The 14,185-nt window shown below is 38.0% G+C and overlaps 1 long non-coding RNA gene across 3 annotated transcripts; it reads right to left on the bottom strand.

Moving 5' to 3' along the window:
* Positions 1-2,775: 2,775 nt before the first annotated feature.
* On the bottom strand, positions 2,776-6,304 carry LOC115193828 (uncharacterized). Of its 3 annotated transcripts, XR_003878240.1 has the most exons (6): positions 6,110-6,304; positions 5,955-5,997; positions 5,566-5,643; positions 5,116-5,263; positions 4,393-4,481; positions 2,776-2,991 (listed from the first exon to the last, which is right to left on the bottom strand). It is a non-coding gene; the product is annotated as an uncharacterized LOC115193828 (long non-coding RNA). The 3 variants fall into 3 exon arrangements; XR_003878239.1 differs by having other exon boundaries at positions 5,955-6,304; XR_003878241.1 differs by lacking the exon at positions 5,566-5,643 and having other exon boundaries at positions 5,955-6,304.
* Between the last annotated feature and the right edge of the window lie 7,881 nt (positions 6,305-14,185).

Raw genomic sequence — 14,185 nt, 5'->3', positions numbered from 1 at the left:
TGCCTTTCCAAATCATGTCAAATCAATTGAATTGACCACAAGTGGACTCCAATCAAGTCATAGAAACATCTCAAGGATGATCAATGGAAACAGGATGCACCTGAGCTCAATTTCGAGTCCCATAGCAAAGGGTCTGAATACTTATGTAAATAAGGTAATTTTTATTTTATTTATTTATACATGAGCAAAAATATTTAAAAACCTGTTTTCGCTTTGTCCATTATGGGGTATTGTGTGTAGATTTCTGAGGGAAAAAAAGATTTTCAAAGTATGATTGACATGATCAGTCCAATCAAAGCCACTGTAGATATAACGTGATTTGACGTCATTTAATCTGTGGCCAATGACCTTGAGTCTTCTTGGATGGGCGCTTCTAATGTAACTCTATGGCAGCCCCCAAGAGGCATGAATTTTCGAGCTCTTCCCGTAGATTTTGCGGTGACGTAGTGTCCCCATGAGAGACAGAATACTGGGCCAATCACAGTGCAACTAAAGAACATTACCAACCCCTACGCTACGTATTGTCTGCTGGCTGCCCCACCACCACAGAAAGCACTGAGCTAGGCTGAAACACCTGCATTTTGGAGCTGCCTTACTCAAGAAAGCAAAAAAGAGAACATGTTTGTATGCGACTTTATTAACTCAATTACTATTATTTGTTTACATTGTTTGCAAACTAATATGTGACACGTATTAATGCCAAAATAGGCAACAACAAAAAAAAGACATAGAGTTGAAGTCGGAAGTTTACACACCTTAGCCAAATACATTTAACTCAGTTTTTCACCATTTCTGACATTTAATCCTAGTGAAAATTCCCTGTCTTAGGTCAGTTAGGATCACCACTTTATTTTAAGAATGTGAAATGTCAGAATAATAGTAGAGACAATTATTTATTTCAGCTTTTATTTCTTTCATCACATTTCCAGTGGGTCAGAAGTTTACATACACTCAATTAGTATTTGGTAGCATTGCCTTTAAATTGTTTAACTTGGGTCAAACGTTTTGGGTAGCCTTCCACAAGCTTCCCACAATAAGTTGGGTGAATTTTGGCCCATTCCTCTTGACAGAGCTGGTGTAACTGAGTCAGGTTTCTAGGCCTCCTTGCACACACACCTTTTTCAGTTCTGCCCACAAATTTTCTATAGGATTGAGGTCAGGGCTTTATGATGGCCACTCCAATACTTTGACTTTGTTGTCCTTAAGCCATTTTGCCACAACTTTGTAAGTATGCTTGGGGTCATTGTCCATTTGGAAGACCCATTTGCGACCAAGCATTAACTTCCTGACTGATGTCTTGAAATGTTGCTTCAATATATCCACATATATGCCATCTATTTTGTGAAGTGCACTAGTCCCTCCTGCAGCAAAGCACCCCCACAACATCATGCTGCCACCCCCGTGCTTCACGGTTGGGATGGTGTTCTTTGGCTTGGAAGCCAACTCCTTTTTCCTCCAAATATAATGATGGTCATTATGGCCAAACAGTTCTATTTCTGTTTCATCAGACTAGAGGACATTTCTCCAAAAAGTACCATCTTTGTCCCCATGTGCAGTTACAAACCGTAGTCTGGCTTTTTTATGGCTGTTTTGGAGCAGTGGCTTCTTCCTTGCTGAGCGTCCTTTCAGGTTATGTAGATATAGGACTCGTTTTACTGTGGATATAGATACTTTTGTACCCGTTTCCTCCAGCATCGTCACAAGGTCCTTTGCTGTTGTTCTGGGATTGATTTGCACTTTCGCACCAAAGTACGTTCATCTCTAGGAGACAGAACGCGTCTCCTTCCTGAGCGGTATGACGGCTGTGTGGTCCCATGGTGTTTATACTTGCGTACTATTGTTTGTACAGATGAACGTGGTACCTTCAGGCATTTGGAAATTGCTCCCAAGGAAGAACCAATATTTTTTCTGAGGTCTTGGCTGATTTCTTTTGATTTTCCCATGATGTCAAGCAAAGAGGCACTGAGTTTGAAGGTAGGCCTTGAAATACATCCACAGGTACACCTCCAATGGCTACCCGGACTATTTGCACTGTGTGCCCCCCCCCCCCCCAACCCTCTTTTTACGCTGCAGCTACTCTCTGTTTATCATATATGCATAGTCACTTTAACTATACATTCATGTACATACTACCTCATTTGGGCTCCCGCACATTGGCTAACCGGGCTATCTGCATGGTGTCCCGCCACCCACCCCCCACTCTTTTACACTACTGCTACTCTCTGTTCATCATATATGCAGTCATGTACATACTACCCCAATCAGCCTGACTAACCGGTGTCTGTATGTTACCTCGCTACTATATATAGCCTGTCTTTTTACTGTTGTTTTATTTCTTTACTTACCTATTGTTCACCTAACATCTTTTTAAGAGCCTGTAAGTAAACATTTCACTGTAAGGTGTATTCGGCATTTCACCTGTTGTATTCGGCGCACGTGACAAATAACCACTGGAATTGTAATACAGTAAATTATAAGTGAAATAATCTGTCTGTAAACAATTGTTGAAAAAATTACTTGTGTCATGCACAAAGTAGACGTCCTAACCGACTTGCCAAAACTATAGTTTGTTAACAAGAAATTTGTGGAGTGGTTGAAAAACGAGTTTTAATGACTCCAACCTAAGTGTATGTAATTTTCCAACTTCAACTGTACTAATGGTATATCTTATGGTAATATTATAGCAATCTTATAGTGATACAACAGCAATAACTATAGTAGACTTTCAAATTTTTTTGTTCAGTGTACATTAAGAAGTTGACAGATACGAGGACATCATATTTAAAAAATCAATTTTAATACTTTTTCACTGAGTTAACAAATCAAAAAGTTAGGCCTTAGCCTCCAAGTTACTCCCTTTGAGTAAAAAAAAGAAGCCGTTTTAAACCTAAATCTTGGACTTCTTAAGCAATTTTGACTCATTGTTAAGCTTCGATATAATTCGTTTTAAGACATCCTTCTCCTCCATCTGGTTTCGCATAATTAAAAACACTGTTGAGAAAAAGAAAAGAGGGGTTTACAGAATGAGTACAGAATGGCCTGCCTACCCCAAATTAATCAACATTCTTGGCACAAACTAATAGACCTGAGATCAGGTTACACACACACACATTCACACTCTTGTAATAAATAAATAATAAAATAAATTACAAAACCCCTTTTTGGCCATTTACAGTACTAGTAGTTCTGCTGTATTTTGAAGTAAAAGTCGTATCTTTCCTAATTCTACATGTTATTGTACAGTATTTATAGTAAAAAATGACTAAGCAACTTACTGCAAATGTGTCACGTCCTGACCAGTAAAGGGGTTATTTGTTATTATAGTTTGGTCAGGACGTGGCAGGGGGTATTTGTTTTATTTAGGTATTTGGGGTTGGGGCCTTCAATTGGAGGCAGCTGTTTATCGTTGCCTCTGATTGAAGGTCCTATAATTAGGAGTATGTTTGTTTTGTAAAAAGTTGCTGAAAACAGAATTTCTCGAGTCGGCTAACAAAACATTGTTTTTGATATTGTCACGTCGTCGCCATTGATGATGGATGTAGTCCTATCCCCCAGCACTAGTGGTAACTATACAACTCTTATCTCTTTCTTTCTGTCTCTCTCGCTTTGTCACTCTCCCCTTCTATCTTTCTCCCCCCTTTCTAAGTACAGTTTTTAGGTTGGTTGGATCAGTATTTAGTTTAACTCATCAGCGAATTCTACTTCTCCCTCTCCCAAAGAAACCCCATTTAATGTCAAAGTTTATCATAAATACCTTCAAAAGATACCACTTGTGCCTCCAATCACTGCAATAGCCCTTGTAGTTAAAATCTCGATAAGATTACTTTGCTAAAATATTGACCTAGCCTAATATTTCCCAATGATATCGGTCATTTTTTCATTAAAATCCAGGAAGTCATTTTCGATTAATCCGCGCCGAGGCGCGACTTGGGTCAGAGTCAGAACTTACTTACAAATCTTTTTGAACCAAGAGGAAGAGTATCAACCAGATGACAAACTGAAGAAAACATAAGCTCTAGTAGGTTGATTGTTGTAACATGTTTTAAAGCAAAACAGAACCCCCCCCTGTATATAAATGAATTTGAATTATAAAACCATTCTCGTAGTCCTTTCTGCCATGACTCAAGTTGTTTGCTTGATGTACTTCGTTAGCTAGTTTTAGTAGTTAACGAGAAATAGTTTGTGAATATGTTTTGCATAATCCTATATGGCGCTCTATAAGTTAAAACACTTATAAGACAAATGATCATTGTACTACAATATGCATTAAACATTTACGTTAAATTAAGCAAAACTGTACATGCATACAGTATTTTTCTGCTTTCTGTATTGTTACAATGTTAATACACCTGCTTTTGTATTCAAATTGTCACTAGTTTGAAGTCACCCTACCATTCTGTCTGGGAGGGTTGTGACGGCTATGTCTTGGAGTGCTGCTTTTGGGGGTTGGAGGAAGGGTGTGGATCCACCAGCCATGATGTCTGGGAACACACAGTATGATAAACAGTTAAAAAGATTTAATACAGATTCATTCAACCACCTCCTTACAACTTCTAATCATCCCTCCAACTCTCAATCTCTACTCATATTCTGATCATCAACCAACAACAATCTATAACACACAGTAAGAACTGTTTTCCTATCTCACCATTGTGAGATTTGGGGATGGGTCTCAAACCACCAGCCATGTTTGGGAACACACATAATGACACAGTTAGAGAAAGTGAATACAGATTCACTCAACCACCTCCTTCCAACTTCTAATCATCTTTCCTACTCTCAATCTCTACTCCTCATATTCTGGTCATCATGCTTAAACCAAACACACAGACACCCTTTAAAGTTGTGTGTCTCATTTGCTCCCTCTTTAGGTTTTTCACCTCCTGGAGCAAACCTGGCAACTCTGAAAATATAGAACATAATGTGCTATCATTACATTTGCATGCAATATTTATTCAACTAATAGATTGGTAGACACTATACAACTGCACCTACTCACAGATACACCTACAACTGAACCTAATCACAGTATGTATGGGTATATACACAACTAAACCTGGACTTGCATGCAGGGTGAGAATATTCAGTGGGAACATCCACAAACAGGAACCTTACCTTCAATCACAGAAAGAGATTGTCTGAGTGCTGCATTTTCTCTTTTGAGCTCCCTTATCTGAAAGTTTGCAGTGGTTAGCTGCAATTGCATTTCCTTTTTGACACTAAGGTGAGGTCCTCCTCACTCTCTGTCACTTTGAGGTCTGGCCTGGAAGGACAAAGATTATTTGTACAATTTACAAATCTAGACATGAATAGGGACAAAATCTACCAATTGACACTATTTGTGTTTTTTTTTGTCTCAATGATTGGAGGTGTTTCAGACATAATTATTAAACACAGAACTATTTTTAAATGTATTTGTGTGTTGAGGAGAAATCTGATTTCTATGACAAAGTTTTATGCTAATATTAGTGATTACTACATTAAGTAGGTGAGACAGGGTTTAATTCACCTTTAATGCATCAACTTAAATTGCACAACTAATGCTACAAAGTGTTAGAAACTTACCTGAGGTGATACACTGGTCATTATGTCTGCCTGATGTTTTTTTAAAGACTCGGCCCAATTATTTTTCTGTGATACACTCTGGTAGAGTAACATAGCTACAGTCAGGAAATTACAAGTTTTGTGCAAAGATATAATTAGCTAGTCAATTTCACAACTAAGCATACGTAGCCAGTGATAAGCATGCTACCTACACATACTAGTGAACTTAAGTGATATAACTAGCACCTTAGCTATCTAACGTTAGCTACATTAGTTGTTATTGTTATAGCCAATGTCTTGGCTGTATTGATTGTGTATAACTCAGTTTAACGATTGATAACATTAACCACATCTTCTTATACTGTGTCATTAGCTGGGTAACGTTAGCTAGCTAACGTTAGTTAGCTTACCATCCAGAGCCATGACATAGGTGGGATATCTCTTCCCAGTGTGCTGCAAATTAACAATACATTATTTCACATTGTCACACGTCCCATCAAACTCTTTAATATTTTCCACTGGAACAATTTTTGATGTCCCTTCAAAAAAATCCACAAGTGCATACATCTTTGGTGATATTTTGCTTGTGCTGCAAAGTGCAAACTGAGAGTAAACCGTTATTTTCTTTGCTCGCGCCTAGTTTTTTAACTTTCGCTCATGCGCACGATTTAGTTACGTATAACTTGGCGCCTTATATGCTTTGCAGCAAAGCTTTTTTATAGCTAGCTACGAAATCAGTTTCATTAGCAGTTTACATGATGCAAGCCGTTTTCAACAATTAGCTATTTTGCTTACCCTTATAAAAATGCCTTCAGTCTTGAGTGATAAGGGGACCATATAAAAAATGGATGTGATGAAAACTTCCCTTTTCCTAGACAGACCAGGTCAAGCAGGAATATTAAGGTATTATTGTTATATTGCCGTAGCTAGGTGTGAGCTCTAGAAAACAAGATTTATTTTTTAATGGGGCTACAACCATATTACTGCTTGGGGTGTTCAATTTCTTATGCTATGCTGTTACTGGTATGAATACACTAGCTGTAACGTTATATCTGCTAGCTAGATACAGTAGCTAGTTTACACACAGACAGACAGACAGACAGACATTCAGTTTCTTAGCCTCAAATTGAAGTCAGTGTCATGTATTCTAGCTAATATTTTCATTAGATAATGTTCTGTGTTGGTTTTCTCTGTACATTTTTGGGGACCCTCTAACACACCCCAATCAACCTGGCTCTGATGATTTAGACCGTGATGATGCCCCTGAGATGGTTCGTGTCAGGTGCACAAACACACATACACAGACATTCAGTTTCTTAGCCTCACCCCTGTGAAGTCAGTGTTCTATCAAATATATTAGTTAGATAATGTTCTGTCTTGGTTTTCTGGCCCAGAAAAACCAAGAATCGATACCCTTTTAAAACCTTTTATTGATGAATGTTGCGATTTAGCCCAAAACCGATTACTTTGGAGAGATAACAGTGGGATTCTGAAGAGGACAAAGGTCTTCTCCTTGATTTGTTCCTCAGATGCAATTGCCAGGCCAATCCTTTGTTACTGTAAGCAATTCAATGGTAAATATGGATGTGACTGGTGCTTGCACCCCGGTAAAGTTGTCCCCAAAGGCAGAGGATATGTAAGATTGATAAGGGATTTATATGTTTAAAGGTAATGATTAAAACCTCTTAGGGCTAGGGGGCAGTATTTTCACGGCCGGATGAAAAACGTACCCAATTTAAACAGGTTACTACTCTGTCGCAGAAACTAGAATATGCATATTATTAGTAGATTTGGATAGAAAACACTCTGAAGTTTCTAAAACTGCTTGAATGGTGTCTGTGAGTTTAACAGAACTCATATGGCAGGCAAAAACCTGAGAAAAAGTCAAGCAGGAAGTGGGAAGTCTGGTGCTTGTAGTCCTTTCAAGTGATTGCCTTGACTGTATACAGTGACTTAGGGTTCATTTTGCACTTCCTAAACCTTCCACTAGATGTCAGCAGTCTTTAGAACGGTGTTTGAAGATTCTATGGTGAATTTGAAGGGAATACCAGCTGTGGTAAACTGGTGTCCCATTATAAGGCATGGGCTCAAGTCACGCGCAATGACTTGGGAGCGAGCTGAGTTCATATTCACTCCTAAAGAGAACGGATAGGTCCGGTTGGAATTTTATTCAAGGTATATGATAAAAACAACCTAAAGATTGATTCTATACATCGTTTGACATATTTCTACAAACTGTAGTATAACTTTTTTGACTTTTCGTCTGGACTAAGTAAGCACGCGCGTAGTGGATTTGGATAGTGAGCCTAATGCGCGAACAAAATGGATTATTTGGAAATAAATATGAACTTTATCGAACATTTATTGTGGAGCTGGGATTCCTGGGAGTGCCTTCTGATGAAGATAATCAAAGGTAAGTGAATATTTATAATGTAATTTCTAAGTTTTATTGACGCCAAGATGGCGGGTTTCTGTTTGCTAGTTGTTAGTGTCATCTGGGCTGTACTCAGATTATTGCAAATTGTGCTTTCGCCGTGAACCTTTTTTTAAATCTGACAAAGCGGTTACATTTAGGAGAAGTGTATCTATAATTCTGTGCATAACACTTCTATATTGATCAATGTTTACGATGAGAATTTACGTACTGTGTGCTCATTGTGCTCATTCACCGAAAGGGTTGGAGGGAAAACATTTCTCAACATTACACGCCAATGTAAAATGCTGTTTTTGGATATAAATATGAACTTTATTGAGCAAAACATACATGTATTGTGTAACATAATGTCCTAGGAGTGTCATCTGATGAAGATCGTCAAAGGGTAGTGCCTCATTTAGCTGTGTTTTGGGTTTTTGTGATGCATCTAGTTGCTTGGAAAATGGCTAATTTTATGCTTTCGCCGTAAAGCCTTTTTGAAATCGGACAATGTGGTTAGATTAACGAGAAGTTTATCTTTAAAATGGTGTAAAATAGTTGATTGTTTGAGAAAATGGAATTATGAGATTTTAGCTGTTTTAACCTGTCTGGGCTATGGGGCAGTATTTTCACGGCCGGATAAAAAACGTACCCGATTTAAACTGGTTACTACTCTTGCCCAGAAATGAGAATATGCATATAATTAGTAGATTTGGATAGAAAACACTCTAAAGTTTCTAAAACTGTTTGAATGGTGTCTGTGAGTATAACAGAACTCATATGGCAGGCCAAAACCTGAGAAGATTCCATACAGGAAGTGCCCTGTCTGACAATTTGTTCTCCTTCTGTTGCATCTCTATCGAAAATACAGCATCTCTGCTGTAACGTGACATTTTCTAAGGCTTCCATTGGCTCTCAGAAGGCGCCAGAAAGTGGAATGACGTCTCTCCTGTCTCTGGGCGAAAAACAGCAGGAGATTTTGTGAAACGTAACTAATTAGTAGTTTATGTAGCATGTATAATGAATAATTAAAGTACTAAACGTAAGTCCCATAAGGTTTAGTAGAGACCCATGAGGAAGAGAAATGTATGTGTGTATGTGTGTGCCTAACAAAATACCGAGAACAATTAGACTGTTTGACCCGACCTAGCTAGAACTTTGAGAAACCTATGATAGGACCTCTCAAGGTTTCTCTAATCTCGGGGGAATGGAACGGACAGCACTGGGTAGTGATTAACCATGGTGAGAACTCCGGGGAGGGATACAACTCACCTACTGTTCGTGTGTATGTATGTGCGTAGGATACCTACTGTTTGTGTGTATGTATGTGCGTAAGGAAGAAGCAAGTTATAAAATGAACACACAAAGATCCTATCTTTACAGTCAACAACTGCAAATTCAAAGATCACACAATCAATTTAAGGATAATGCATTTCACGCTGCTCGCACTGACATTCCGCAAAATGGTATAAAGGAGTTGTCAACACTGTTTTTGCTTCCATTGTTCAACATTGTGTTCGGTTTTGTGCCTGACTACATGCATTCTGTTCTCCTCGGCATAACTCGACAACTTCTGTCTCTTTGGTTGGAGACGTGCAACTGTTTGAATCCATGGTACATAGGTCGACAAATTACAGAATTAGACTCGACTGCTAAATCTCAAGCCACCAAAGGAAATCACAAGAATACCGCGATCACTGCATATAAGAACATTTTGGAAAGCATCGGTGTGTCGTGCATTTCTTCTGTTTTATTCAATCATTGTTCTGCCTGGCATCCTTCCGGTCCCCCCAAAAATTCTACTTACATTCAGCATGCATATTTTGCTTCAAGGATCTATTTGACAGCGTGGCCTTAGATTAGCTCACATTTCTTTAGTCCTCTTAGTCAAGACAATGGAAGAATTATATGGACAAGAAAATGTTTCTTTCAATTGTCCACCTTACTGATAGTGTACTGAACTGGGGGCCTCTCTGGGCAACGTCATCTTTTACATTTGAGGGTAACAATGGAAGTTTGAAATCTCTTTTCCATGGGACACAGTGTGTTCCACAACAAATTTGCCAGATTTTCCTTCTTTGGCAAGACATTCCCAAACGTCTTAGTGTTTTAGGATTTCACCCAGTCAGAGTTCGGTATATTCCTTTCAAAGCTTGCAGACAAAAAACTCTAAACTCTTGGAAAATCTGTACCTCTTCACCTCACAGCTTCTGTAAAACTTGCTGTAGAAGAACTAATTACCGGATCTGTCCCGTCTCAGCCTGTGGAGTCATAGGGCCGATTCATTTATGAACAGATTGTTTATCACACAACTACAAAATCTCAGAAAAAAAGTATAATACCTCATTCATGTTCAAAAATGGATGTTGTGCACAACTGCTGTTCTTTTTCTTTGTTAGACTGAATTGCATGTGTGAAACAAACTGTTGATGCAAACCTATTCCCATTGCTGTGGTTCAACCATATGTAATTCAACAGTTTGTTCATCAACCGCAATCTAGGCATCTCATCCCAAAAAATGTGTGTGAAAGTTGAGAGGTCGAGACAAAAAAAAGCTTTTTCTTTAGAAGATATCAAGTGTAAATGTATTTATGTGGATGGCTGGCTTGTCCCTCTGCCAAACACTTATGAGAGAGATTCGTTATGGGTGTATTTAGAGAGCTGGTTGATGTTATTGAGCTGATTGATGAGAGCTGATTCTCATTTGCAATGGTGACCTGGCCAAGAAAATAATCAACATAATTTAATTCATGTCCGTCCAGTGTGAGGATATGTTAGGGAAGTGCAGCTTCAAGTTAAAACGCATGCATTTAGTTTCACTGGAATTGAGCAATAGTTGGAGTCTTGGAGATCACAGAATGTGTGTTGTATGTCATTGAATCTGTGTGATTCTAATAGTATTACTCATTGATAACTTATCAGGGACATACATCAGTGATGCAAGGGTCATATTTTTTATTAAAATAAATTAACATTAATATTACTGGTCTGTTTTTACTAAGATGCAAAATGTTTTTAATGGATTTAATGTATTGAAAGTATCCATCCCAAAACTTCACACTACTTTAAAAGTAACCTGGCTATACCCATGTTGGCATATAAAAGAAATATTGGTCGACTTTCTTTTTTTGCTTGAAGGAAATGTTTTTTCTTTGATCATTTTCATCACACAATTAGAAAACTATTACAAAACTGACAGGAATAGCCCATAGGAATGCTTTCAATAACTTCAGGGGAATACTATAGAAAATAATACAGGAACGGTAATTAAATTCATAAGAATACTATAGAGATACTGCATAATATTTATACTACTGAAATCGTATTGGATATTTTGAAGTTAATATAGGTCAAAAATCCATACTATAGATACTCCTATAATCATTCTATAGTATTTTCATAGCAAAAGAATATCATAGCATACTAAAATCAAATCTAACTGTATTGGTCACATACACATGGTTAGCAGATGTTAATGCAAGTGTAGCGAAATGCTTGTGTTTCTAGTTCCGACAACGCAGTAATATCTAACAAGTAATCTTAACAAATTCACAACGACTACACACAAATGTAAAGGGATGAATATGAATATGTACATATAAATATATGGATGAGCGATGGCCATGTGGCATAGGCAAGATGCAGTAGATGGTATAGAATACAGTGTATACATATGAGATGAGTAATGTAGGATATGTAAACATTATTAAAGTGGCATTATTTAAAGTGACTAGTGATACCTTTATCAAGTCCATTTATTAAAGTGGCCAGAGATTTGAGTCTGTATGTTGGCAGCAGCCTCTCTATGTTAGTGATGGCTGTTTAACAGTCTGATGACCTTGAGATAGAAGCTGTTTTTCAGTCTCTCGGTCCCAGCTTTGATGCACCTGTACTGACCCCGCCTTTTTGGATGATAGTGGGGTGAACAGGCAGTCTCTAGGGTGGTTGATGTCCTTGATGATCTTTTTGGCCTTCCTGTGACATCGGGTGCTGTTGGTGTCCTGGAGGGCGGGTAGTTTGCCCCTGGTGATGTGTTGTGCAGACCACACTACCCTCTGGGGCGCCTTGCAGTTGAGGGTGGTGCAGTTGCCGTACAAGGCGGTGATACAGCCCGACAGGATGCTCTCGATTGTGCATCTAAAGGTTTGTGAGTGTTTTAGGTGACAAGCTAACTATAGGGTATAAAAAACAGTACAGTTTCTTATAGGAATGCTAGTGCTTTTTCGTAAGGGGTAGTCTGGTACTTAAAAAAGTGATATTCAATTACATTTGTTAACATAATGGGAAGATCCTCACTAGTTTTATTATATTGTTACTTTGTCAGATACTCACACCTGTTACATTAACTACATTGTCTCCTCTCTCCACTTAGAAAGGTTTGACACAGTCTCTGGTCATGACCAACATACCAAGAAGGAATGCAGTCAGGCTGCATTCTTAAGCAGCCAAGAGAAAAAATATGTAAGTAGGCTAGAGGTTTTACACTTTCAAAAAGTGAATATCTATACTACTGAAACCCTCTATAGTAGATAGATGTAGAATGTCATGTGATAAAATAAAATCTAGTCTTTATTTGAAACTATAAATGGTTTATTTGTCTTTTTAACGACATGAAACAAAGCTTGGTGAGGTGTGAAGAAATTGTAGCAACACCATCACTACGAATAACAAACCTTGTCTCTTTGAAAAAGGTACCTTGCGCTACAGTGTGCTACACCTCAATCAAACCTGGTAACCAGAGTTCCAGGGTATGTCAAAGATATACACTCCCCTCTGTATTTATTTGGACAGTGAAGCTAAAACGTTTCATTTGGCTTTATACTCCAGCAATTTTGAGATCAAATGTCTGTTTTACTGTTTAGAAATGAAAGCACTTTATGTATCTAGTCCCACCCATTTGAAGGTGTCATAAGTATTTGGACAAATTCACTTATAGTGTATTCACTTCTACAATCATGTGGATGCTACCATGATTACGGATAATTGTGAATAATTATGAGTAAGAAAGAGGCATACATATCATACCCCTCAAAAAATGTAACCTCTCACCATTACCAAAAACGGGCGCTTCTAATTTTGGGGGGAGGTATGATATTTATGCCTCTTTCTCAGTACTCATTATTCACGATTCATTCATGATTTTCCGTAATCATGTTAGCATCCTCATTTGGTATTTTATTAGGATCCCTATTAGCTGTTGCAAAAGCAGCACATACTCATCCTGGGATCCACACAATACATGAAACAATACAGAATGACATAATACAGAACATCAATAGACAAGAACAGCTTAAGGACAGAACTACATAAAAAAAATGTAAAAGGCACACGTAGCATTAATGTAGAAGTGTTCAGAAACACATTCTATTCAGACTCCAAAATGACACAATATATGATGTACCATTCATTTCTATACAGCGCAATCCAAAACACAACCAAAACGAATAGCAAATGCATCTAACGAGTTTGTAGTCACATGCTTGTTGTTGTCATTGCGTGCAAGGAATATGGGACCAACTACCAACTCTTGACAAAAAAAATAACAAATAAATAGAAAACATTATTAAAAAACATTACCAACTCGACTACTTTAATACACTATAAGTGAATTTGCCCAAATACTTACAACACCTTCAACTGAAATATATACATAAAGTGCTTTCATTTCTAAACGGTAAAATATATATGCATGAAAATACCCTCAAATAAAATATGACATTCTGTGCTGTAGCCTTATAGGAAACATTTGATCTCCAATCCAAAATGCTGGAGCGTAGAGCCAAATTAAAAGTTGTGCATTACTGTACAAATAAATACAGGGGGGAGTGTAGTTGTTCAGGTATGCAACAATGTCATATGGAAAACCCGCCATCTTGCAATGCAAAAGGGCTGTTGTTTTCGTCTTATCACAGAAATCGGTTTTGATTGAATAGAGCCCTTAGTTGGACTGTGAAAATTAGTTGCTTAACGGGAAATAAATGTAACACTTACCCATCCTCCGTCTTCAGGAGGTGAGGTCACTGTCAGTTGTGCAATATGTGGGGTAAATTGAGACTCAAGCACGCCAGGCATCTGGGAGAGCTGAGGTATTTTGCTTTGTGGCCCAATGATGGAATGAGTGTAATAATTCATCTGATAGGCATCTAGTTTCACAATGTTAATATGCCAGTTTTATTTTCGACATGCATCTTTTGATTAGAAAGACATTTGGTCCTGTCTTCATGGTAT

Source organism: Salmo trutta, chromosome 5, assembly GCF_901001165.1.
Source record: "Salmo trutta chromosome 5, fSalTru1.1, whole genome shotgun sequence".
Lineage (NCBI taxonomy): Eukaryota > Metazoa > Chordata > Actinopteri > Salmoniformes > Salmonidae > Salmo > Salmo trutta.
The sequence above is the reverse complement of the archived record's forward strand: the minus strand, read 5'-3'. Positions and strand labels throughout refer to the sequence as shown.